Raw genomic sequence first — 10,234 nt, 5'->3', positions numbered from 1 at the left:
TAGCCCTTCATTTTGTTTGAAGATCTCTCAATCATTCTTACATGATATAGTAAAAGAAAATTGGCCTTGATTCAGGAGGTCTGTATTTTAATCCCATCTTTGCTATTTACTGGTGAGTTGAACTAGACCAGGTAACTCAACAGACTTAAGTCTTAGGTTCCTCATGTGTAATATGAGGACCCTCTGCCACAGAATCATGGTTAAAGCCAGTTGAGTTTAGATTCACCCAGTTACCTTGTATGTAGACGCCATTAAGTAACGGTCTTTGGAAGCCCATAGTAATCAGTAGACAGAGGAAAGGGAGGCAAGTAGGATCCTTGCCACTTTCAGATGATAAAAATAACCATGAGTGAAGTCAAGTCTCACAAATTAATGTTAGAAGCATGATTGACATTCAGGATGCCTGAGGCCTAATTTGGATTTGTCACCTCTAAATAGTATTGTATTAATTATTTTGTGAGTAACCATTTTGGAATTGTGCAGGTCCAGTCTCTAGTCAATGAAATAGACCTGGTCTGAGGTTCTTATATGCAGCTAGTCATTTACAGTTTACTCTTCCATATTCAGCACTCTATCAGCCCCAGTGAGCACAGAGAAGTCATCTCCAATCCCACAACTACCCCAGGAATGACCTCCACTTGTTTGCTATGTTTGCTGGATTCTTGGTTTTATGCCACTTTCTAATTTCTGACTCAGATTCCTTTCCTATCTCCATATATTCATAGACCACTAAAATGAATTTGTCTCACCATATTTTATACTTCTGAGACCACAAAATAACATCAGTTACTATCCATCAGATGGCTATCTTAGCAGTCATCCCTCAGTGAACACAAATGTTATAACTTGCAGAGTGAGTTATAGCACTTTCAAAAACAAACAAACAAACAAAAAAACTGCAGGCAATACTAACAGCAGAGCACCCTTTTAAGGAACGCTGACTCTTCAATTCTCTTCCTAGCTCAGAAGACAGTATTGTGTGCAAATACTTGAGCACCCATATCCAAGTAGAGAAGTAATGGAAAAGTCAGTTAGAGAAGCTGAGGACCAGGTTTTCTTTTTATGTATATACGAAAGAGTTTTTCACAAAAATCTAAGACTAAAGAAGTTTAAAATAATTCTTCCAATTAAAACAAATTGAAAATAAAACTGTTCCCCAATATTGTTCATTTCTTTGTTTTTCATTTATAAAATTAATTTTCTCTTATGTCTTACAATGAATGTCTTCCAAGATGACATGATGTGTAGTGTCTTCCACAAGCAATTCATTCAGATTTCCTCCCTCAGCAGCTGCCTTGAATACATTTTCAAGTCTTGATTTCGCCTGAATATGTGATGGCAGTGTGTTCTGTGGTTTGGGGTGAGAGAGTCACTCTACTCTTTTGTTTTTCATCACACAGATATCTGGTAAGTCATATCAGTCCTCTTTCTCAGGGTAGGTTAATTTGAAGAGGTGATATGCAAAACTGATTTTATAACTGCTTTTTCAAATAAAGTGGACTTGTTGCTGTAAAGAGAAAAAAAGTATAAACATGATTATTTTAGAGATAATTTACATGGATTCCTCACTTATAAAATATATTCTGATCATGCTTAAAATGTTATAGAGAAAAATACATGACTATACTTTTTTAGAAATAAAAATGACACATTCAAATTTTAATGCTCACTTTTGTTATACTTCATCATTTGTGTCTGAAAGACTTTTGCTAAAAGTTCTAACACCAAAATAAAGCCAGAAAACTTTAAAATCAGTTAAATCAAATAAAAAGTTGGTGAAGAACAGCTAGCCAAGATGCCTTTGCTAAAGTGGAAAGTTATGAGGAAAGTATAATTAGATTATATGGAGAAAATAGCCCCTCACCCCAGCCCCATATACCCTCCATGTTTGAGTGACCACAATGTCATATAGATAGAAACCAACTCTATTTGAACTTAGAAAGACCAAGGAGAAAGGAAACTCAAAACCTTAGTCATGGACTGCCAGGATTTTGAAATATTATTAGACATTGGATCATAAATCTGAAGGCAAAAATGAATCAATCAATTCAATGTTTATGTGCAAATCACTCTGCTAAAACCAACAAAAATATCTTGATCTTTATATATATTAATACAATTGATTGAGAGCTAATATGATTGGAAGTAGGCATAATAAAATCAATACTTCATGTTTACACAGGACTTTAAAATTTAACGAAGAATTTCACACACATTCATACTTTGTCCTCACAATTTGTGGAAGAGGCATTATTCCCATGGTAGGTGAGAGAGATTAGTCATTTTCTCTAAGTCACACCAGGCCAGTTAGGTGGCAGAAGATAAGGACCATGGATAATTCACTGGTACATCACCAACACCTCAATAACAGTGTGACACTGTGTTTTATTTGAGGAAGGAGTATTTCAAAGAGTGTGTGGTATCATAGTTCAGATGAGCCAAAAAACATACCAAGCTATTTGGTTAAGAGATGATTCATGGAAACCACAAAGTTTTTTTAGTGACAGAGAGTGTGGGAAAAATATTAAATATCCCAAAGGAGAGGTATATAGATATTCCAGGGGAATAAATTGAGAAAACAAAATGAAAGAGGCAGAAATCACGCGGAATATTCCATAGGATTCACGCATTAGCTCCATGGCTTGATCTCCAGATATCAAATTCATGCATGCCCCTTAACTATTATAATTTCAGAAGGAATCATATGACTTGACCAGGAAGCAATTTGTTCAATCATGAGTCACAAGGGGCAGGGATGAATTGGTGACATTGCCAGTAGGGACATATTGTTGGATGCCTATGGTACAGCTGTAATGCCTCTGGGTGGAAGGGAAATTAATAAGTGGGATGTAGAAACAAGTTAGTCTGTAGGAAAAAGAAATAATGAAACAAGAGACCCTGAACATGCCAAACTAGTGCAGGGCTTCAGGGCTTGGCACCTGTCTGCCCCTGATGTATATATATAGCCATCAGCTTCCACAGCTAATAAGCAAGCAGAGGGAATGACAGGCTTTACCTAATGAAAATGGCAGCTATCAGTCTGTGACTCAAAAGGTCTGGCTCCAATTCCTCTTAGAGTTGATGATTTGATCCTTGTCGAATTAGTGGGGTTGTAACAAGAAGGCTATATTAAAGCTGCCAAGTGTTCTTTTAAATCCTTTCCAACTTTTCCCTTTTCATGCTTCCTACAGAAAATTATGGATACTTAGAAGAGTGTGTGTTCTTTATTTTCTTTCCCAGAAGTTTGTTATTCTTTACCGAATACCTGTCACCAATAGCAGATAAAAAAACCTCAAAAATGTCTAATTGGGTCGATATTTGGCTCATGGAAGTGATGATTTCCACCAATCATCACATTTACCTTTATCATACAAATGCAAAACCACAATATGGAGTTCCCATTGTGGTCCAGTGGTAACGAACCCAGCTATTACCCATGAGGATGTGGGTTCCATCCCTGGCCTCACTCCATGGGTTAAGGATCTGGCATGGCCATTAGCTGTGGTGTAGTTTGCAGACATGGCTTGTATCTGGTGTTTCTGTGCTGTGGTGCAGGCCAGCAGCTATACTTCTGATTAGACCCCTAGCCTGGGAACTTCTATATGCTGCAGGTGCAGCCCTAAAAGACAAAAAAAAAAAAAAAATCACAATATGTGCTCATCATTTATGGTCTCCTGGTAGCCCATGTAGCTTCTAGTCTTGACCTGATTTGTAATCAAATAAATTTGGCCCAAGATGATTGCTTTTGGTGACATATTCTATCCCACAACAGGGCTTGGAGAACAATGATGAACAGAGTCACTTAACTAATCTGACTTAGATGGGACAGAACAGAGTTTAATTTACAAATTACCCGTATGCTCTGAAATGTACCAGGTGCTCTGGCCACCTCAGATCTCTCTCCCTCACAGTGTCAGAACCTTCAGCATTTTCTTATCTCTCATTCTCACAATTGGAAATGTATCATTTTAAATAGATTTTTTCAATATTTAATAGATTCTCAACATATTAAATAAAGGTAGTTATAACAGGAATTTTTATCTTATTTTTTCAAACAACAAAACAGATCCAGTGAGGCAAAGGAATTTGAACGGATGTTTGGAGACCATATCCTTCTTCCTGGCTCTGAATCCAGTCCTCTTTCTGCCGTGAATATTCTCTCCGTGATTCTTTTCTATAATCACATGACTTAAAATCTAGTCAGAGAAAGCTATAAAAGAAAGAAATATAAGCAAGTTATCAGATATAAAAATATCTGGGGTCAGAGCAATTATGCAAGTTTCCAAAGCCATGCAGCTAGTAATCAGGGAATAAGCATGATAGCTGGGGACTTTTCAATTTAAGAACAATGAAGTTGCCTTTCTACTCACTATAAAGCCTCATCAGAAACAGGTAACAAAACAGGTAGCCCAAATCTCACTCCATGCAGACTTTAGAGAGGATCCCAGCAGTAATCAGACAACAAGCAGCGGAATGGTCAGCTCGTCCACTCCGGATTCCTGAACAACAGCTTCTGCTGGAAACAAGCAGCAGAAGCATGAAGTGCACACAAAGAAATCAAATCAAATCAAATCAAATCAAATCAGCATTTGACTCCTTAAGGAAACGTTGCTGGAGACAGCAGCCAGCATGGCTGTCATGTAGGGATGTGTGCCGCGCAGGCAGCCATCCATTCAGGCCACTGGCTACCAACAGCTGACTCTAGGAGTAGTATTTGAATCTACCCTGAGGGGGGCCGAAGCCCACAGACAGATGGGCCATCTGTTCCGATAATACCACATTACTCTCTACACTCAGTAATGAAGGCTCCTGAGTAATCTTTCATCAGAATGACTTCACGGCATTAAAAATGTATTTCAATACATAGCTTGTTTAAATATTTAACCCTCTTCGGCTTTGAGAGATTGATTCAGAGCTGCAGTGTTTATATGGGCAGGAAACATTGATTTTCATATGCATGCATGCATTAATTCAGGAAGACTTGGGCACACACCAAAGGTTTTGATAAATGGATCTTTAAATCTCGGACTTTAATGGAGAATATTGGTTTGCCGCCCAGATCCCATCCCTCTGCCAGTATTTAAATATTTTCAATTCTCATTTCCCGATGGTGAGGGGGAAAGTCAGTAGATGAACAGATTTTGGAGAGTTATTTTGGGTAAAGTTTGTTTATACAGCACACACACATACACACAGAGAGATATAATTCATTTTGCTGGCCTGCAGTGGGAGCTCTCTGTGCACAGGGCTGTCCAACTTTTATTAGATTTGTCTACAGCTCACCTTTGTCTGTTACTTTGTCAATAAATCTGAAGACAGCAGTGTATATTCAGCAGATATAGGGCCCAGGGACAGAAACCCTCTTATGAAATTCTTTATGTGGTAACATCATTTAATCTCACTCCTGTAGCCAGAATCACCATATTTAACTCCCTACCTCCCTTATTTTATTGAGCCTACCATGTTGGGAGTTGGGTTAAATGTAACCATCTTTACAAACTTAAAAATTTCACTGAGTTTTGAAGACCAAACTTGCTATTGCAGGAAGGACCATAAGACTTGTTATAAGATGTCCTTAGTTCTCAGCATCTAGATGCTGTATAGATTGTTATTCAATATCGCTTCCTTTATCTTCTCTCCAGATGTTAGCAAAAGTCTCAGGAAATATTTAACTAACATATTTTTAATACCACTAAGCAAGTCAGAAAACAAGCTACCAAGAGTATAAACTTTTACAAGTGCTTTTAGCTGGTGAGTGGTAAGCTGGAGGTATGACTTGGCTTTTTGTTTATTTTATTTTATTTTAGTTTTTCCTTTTTTAGGGCCACACATGTGGCATTAGGATGTTCCCAGGCTAGGGGTAGAATTGGAGCTACAGCTGCCTGCCTACTCCAGAGCCCAGAAACAGGGGATCAGAGCTACATCAGTGACTTATACCACAGCTCACAGTCTTGCTGGATCCTTAACCCAGTGAGCAAGGGCAGGGACTGAACCTACATCCTCATGGATCCTGCTTGGATTCGTTAACTGCTGAGCCACAAAGGGAATGCCTTTATTGATTTTAGATAGTATCCCTCATACAATGTCTGCCTGTAACCTCCCACATACATCCATGATAGTAAATCATCTAATTAGATGAAATGATATTTATATTAATATTTTAAGTATAAAAGAACTCTTCAGTGCTGAGTCAAATAATGTATTGTTACTGCATTCCCTTTCTTTACACCAGTTTGTTTTCCATTATTTTCCTATTTGCCTTTCTTTTTCTTGCTTGCTGTATCCAGTAAACACAAACCCCACACTATTGCGAATAGTCTACCATATAATATATTCTGTTATTTCTTTGTATTCCCCGAGGATTTTCCTACCAGACTGTTCTATCTTCTTACTAAAATCTAGACTTGAACCCTCTAACATATTTTTTCATTATAGTCCAAAAATTCTCTTAAATACTCTCCTCTATGATTACATTCTTTTCTGTATATTGTCTTAATCTGTCTTTGATGGCTAACTACATATTTCTAGAGGACATCATCAATTGCTACTCACAAAAGGGTGATGGGTAGATAAATTTTCTGGAGCCTTTGTTGTCTTTATTTTGTCCTCACAGTCAATGGATAGTTGGATTGGCTACTGAATTCTAGGTTTGAAAATAATGTTTTCTAAGAGTTTTGAAGATATTCAGATTTAACATTCATTCTTACTATTTTGAAAGTAAAATCCACAAAAAAACACTACTTTTGTTTGACTAGGAATTCCATCAACACTCCCTGTTCTGAAATATCATAATAATTTGTCTTCAGAGGATATATTCATTTTCAGTATTCTGACCAAAAGACTGGCATTCATCTTAAATTAAAATTTAAAAAATTATCTAACATAATCATTTCTTATGCTTGCTCTGTAATCTATATCAGTTGTTTAGGTCCTGTATTTATTATGTTAGTCTTTTTTCTCTTATAGTTTTAATTGTTTTTGTCTTTCTTTCTTCTTTTAGCACTGCGACAAGGGTGCATAGAAGTTCCCAGACTAGGGGTCAAATCAGAGCTGCAACTGCCAGCCATAGCCACAGCAACACCAGATCCAAGCCATGTCTGTGACCTACACTAAAATTCAGGGCAATACCAGATCCTTTAACCCACTGAAGCACTACCAGGGATTAAAACCACATCCTCATGAATACTAGTAAGGTTCAACACAAATGAGTTACAATGGGAACTCCTCCACTTTTTTTTTCCTTCACATTTTGAAAAATTTGACTTTATCTTCTAACTTTACTTGATCCCTCAAAAAAAATATTATTTTTAGAAAAATTTTAAATATTAGAATTTAAATAGGATTTTTGTTCTTTCTGTAACAATATAATTATGAAAGTGGTATTTTTATTTTTTAATCAAGAAATTACTATTTTTAAATATTTTAATTTTTTTTAATTTTTGTCTGTTCCCTACTTTACCTGTCTCCATCAGATAACTATTTTTCTTCCATTAAGTTCTTATGTATCTAATGACACCTTGGTCACTAACCATAATTAAGTGTGAAGCGTATTAACAGTAACAACTGAAAATTAGGATCTTTCAATAGAAATGACAGCATGAATTCACTTTTCAGTAAATACTATGTGCCTCAAACATATGGAATGACTAACAATATTTTTAAATGATAGTTTAGTTTAATAGTAACATAAATATCACTGTGAACCAGGAGTATTCAGTACTTGAGGATAGATTTCTGGGTTCCAGTGTGTGTGAAAAAAGTGGCAAGCCTTATGGGTAAAGGGGAAGAAAAACTTTTCAAACAAGTTGGGAGAGTGCCTTGAGCCTAATGTTTGTAACTTCATTGGGCTCCCTTACTCATGAAAGAAAGGAAGTTGAGAGAAATTCTCCCAAGCATTTCTAAGTTTATAGCTTTGGCTCATGGCCAGGAATTAAATAAATCTATTAGCTGGGTCTGCATAGGTAGGTGGTAACTCTGATATCTCCATGGGACCAGAGATCAAGACTGCCTTGTTAAGACACAGTACTTAACTAGAGCTCTTGGACAAATTAGAGGCAATCACAAAACCTCTACATTGTGGCAGATTACTGAAAATGGAGAGGGAGAGATAGGGAGAGAGAGGTGAGAAGGAAAGAGAGATGGAACCAAAGCAAATCTACAATAGTAATATGTAAACATAAAGTAATCCTCGTACTAAGAGTTGACAAAGCATAAAATCAACAGAATAAACTCCAGATGAAGTTATTGTTATAGAACAGTATGGCAAAATTTCATAAACAAATATAATTTCAATGCTGAAAGAGAAAATGAAAGGAATTACATCCATTAAAGTGCAAACACAAGATACTATGAGAGAAGGGATTAAGATGGTGGAATAGAAGGACTGGAGCTCAGTTTCTCTCCTAAAAACAACAAAATTCACAACTAAAGACTGAGCACTCTTCCCTCAAGTGGACCAGAAACCTTAAAAAAGATATCCTACTCCAGAAGAAAAAGAGGAGGACACATCAAGAGGTAGGAGGGGCAATTTCATGATATAAACAACCCCATACTTCCTGGGCGGGAAGCTCCACAGACTGTAAACTAACTGGTTCACAGAGACTCGCCTATGGGAGTGAGAGTTCTGAGCCCCACATCAAACTCTCACGTGTGGGGCTGGCATGGGGAGAAAGAGCCCCAGAGAATCTGGCATTGAAGGCCAGTGGGGCTTGTGCATAGGAGCTCCACAGGACTGGGGGAAATGGAGACCCCATTCTTAAAAGGCACACACAGACTTTCACGTGCACTGGGTCCCAGGGCAAAGCAAAGTCTCCATGGGAATCTGGGTCAAACCTGACTGCAGTTCTTGGAGGACATCCTGAGAAAACAGGGGTGAACGTGGCTTGTTGTGAGGGAAGGACATTGAAAGCAAAACTCTCAGGAATATTCAGCAGCCGTGCCTTTCTCTGGAGGTGGCCATTTTGGGAATACCTGGCCCCACCCATCAGTAAGCTGCTGAGAAGCCCCAGGGCAAACAACAACCCAGGTGGGATCACAGCCCCACCCCTCAGTAAACAGGCTGCCTAAAGACCCCTCAGGCACACAGCTGCCTCTAATCCCATCCAGAGACAAAGCCCCACCCACCAGAGGGATTAGAATTGGCTTCACCTACCAGTGGGCAGGCATCAGCCCCTCCCATCAGGAAGCCTACAGCAAGCCCCCCATACCAACTTCAGCCACAAGAGGGGCAGATATCAGAAGTAAGAGAGGCTACAACTCTATTACCTGAAAAAAGGTCACCACACCAAAAACCTATAAAAATGAAAAGACAGAGGACTATAACTCAGATAAGGAAGAAAGGAAAAAACTCAAGAAAAACAGCTAAGCCATGAGGAGATTCTCAGCCTCCAGGAAAAAGACTTTAGACTGTTGATGCTGAAGATGATGCAAGACATTGGAAATAAACTGGAGGCAAAGATGGATAACTTACAGGAAACACTGACCAAAGAGATACAAGATATAAAACTTAAACAAGAAGAGATGCAAAATACAATAACTGAAATAAAAAATTCACTAAAAGCAGCCAACAGCAGAATATAGGGGGCAGAAGAATGAATAAGCGAGGTGGAGGACAGATTAGTGGAAATTACAGATGCAGAACAGAAAAGAGAAAAAAGATTGAAAACAAATGAAGAGAGTCTCAGAGAACTCTGGGACAACATTAAATGCACCAACATCCATATTATGGGGTTCCAGAAGGAGAAGAAAGAGAGAAGGAAACAGGAAAAATATTCCAAGAAATAATAGCTGAAAATTTCCCTAACATGGGGAAGGAATCACTCACTCAAATCCAGGAAGCACAATGAGTACCATATAAAATAAACCCAAGGAGGAACACCCCGAGACACATATTAATCAAATTAACCAAAATTAAAGACAAAGAGAAAATCTTGAAAGCAGCTAGGGAAAAGAAACAAATAACACACAAGGGAACCCCGATAAGGCTATCAGCAGAATTTTCAACAGACACTGCAGGCCAGAAGGGAGTGGCATGATATACTTAACGTGATGAAAGGAAAAAAAAACTCCAAACAAGATTACTTTACCCAGGAGTTCCCATCGTGGCTCAGTGTTTAACGAATCCGACCAGGAGACCAGGATCCGTGAGGTTTCAGGTTTGATCCCTGGCCTTGCTCAGTGTTTAAGGATCTGGCGTTGCCATGAGCTGTGGTGTAGGTTGGTGGTTACAGCTCCG

The 10,234-nt window shown here is 38.2% G+C and overlaps 1 long non-coding RNA gene across 1 annotated transcript; it reads right to left on the bottom strand.

The window, feature by feature from the left end:
* Positions 1–1,041: 1,041 nt before the first annotated feature.
* Positions 1,042–4,683, bottom strand: LOC146402812 (uncharacterized). Its single transcript, XR_014808656.1, has 3 exons — positions 4,371–4,683; positions 3,017–4,210; positions 1,042–1,507 (listed from the first exon to the last, which is right to left on the bottom strand). It is a non-coding gene; the product is annotated as an uncharacterized LOC146402812 (long non-coding RNA).
* Positions 4,684–10,234: the final 5,551 nt, after the last annotated feature.

Source organism: Sus scrofa, chromosome 6 (assembly GCF_054392235.1).
Source record: "Sus scrofa isolate SSC_HxYL_T2T_F1_AM1 chromosome 6, Sscrofa_HxYL_maternal_Yorkshire_Landrace_v2.0, whole genome shotgun sequence".
Taxonomy (NCBI): domain Eukaryota; kingdom Metazoa; phylum Chordata; class Mammalia; order Artiodactyla; family Suidae; genus Sus; species Sus scrofa.
Note: the sequence above shows the minus strand (reverse complement) of the source record. Positions and strands in the feature narration are given on the sequence as shown.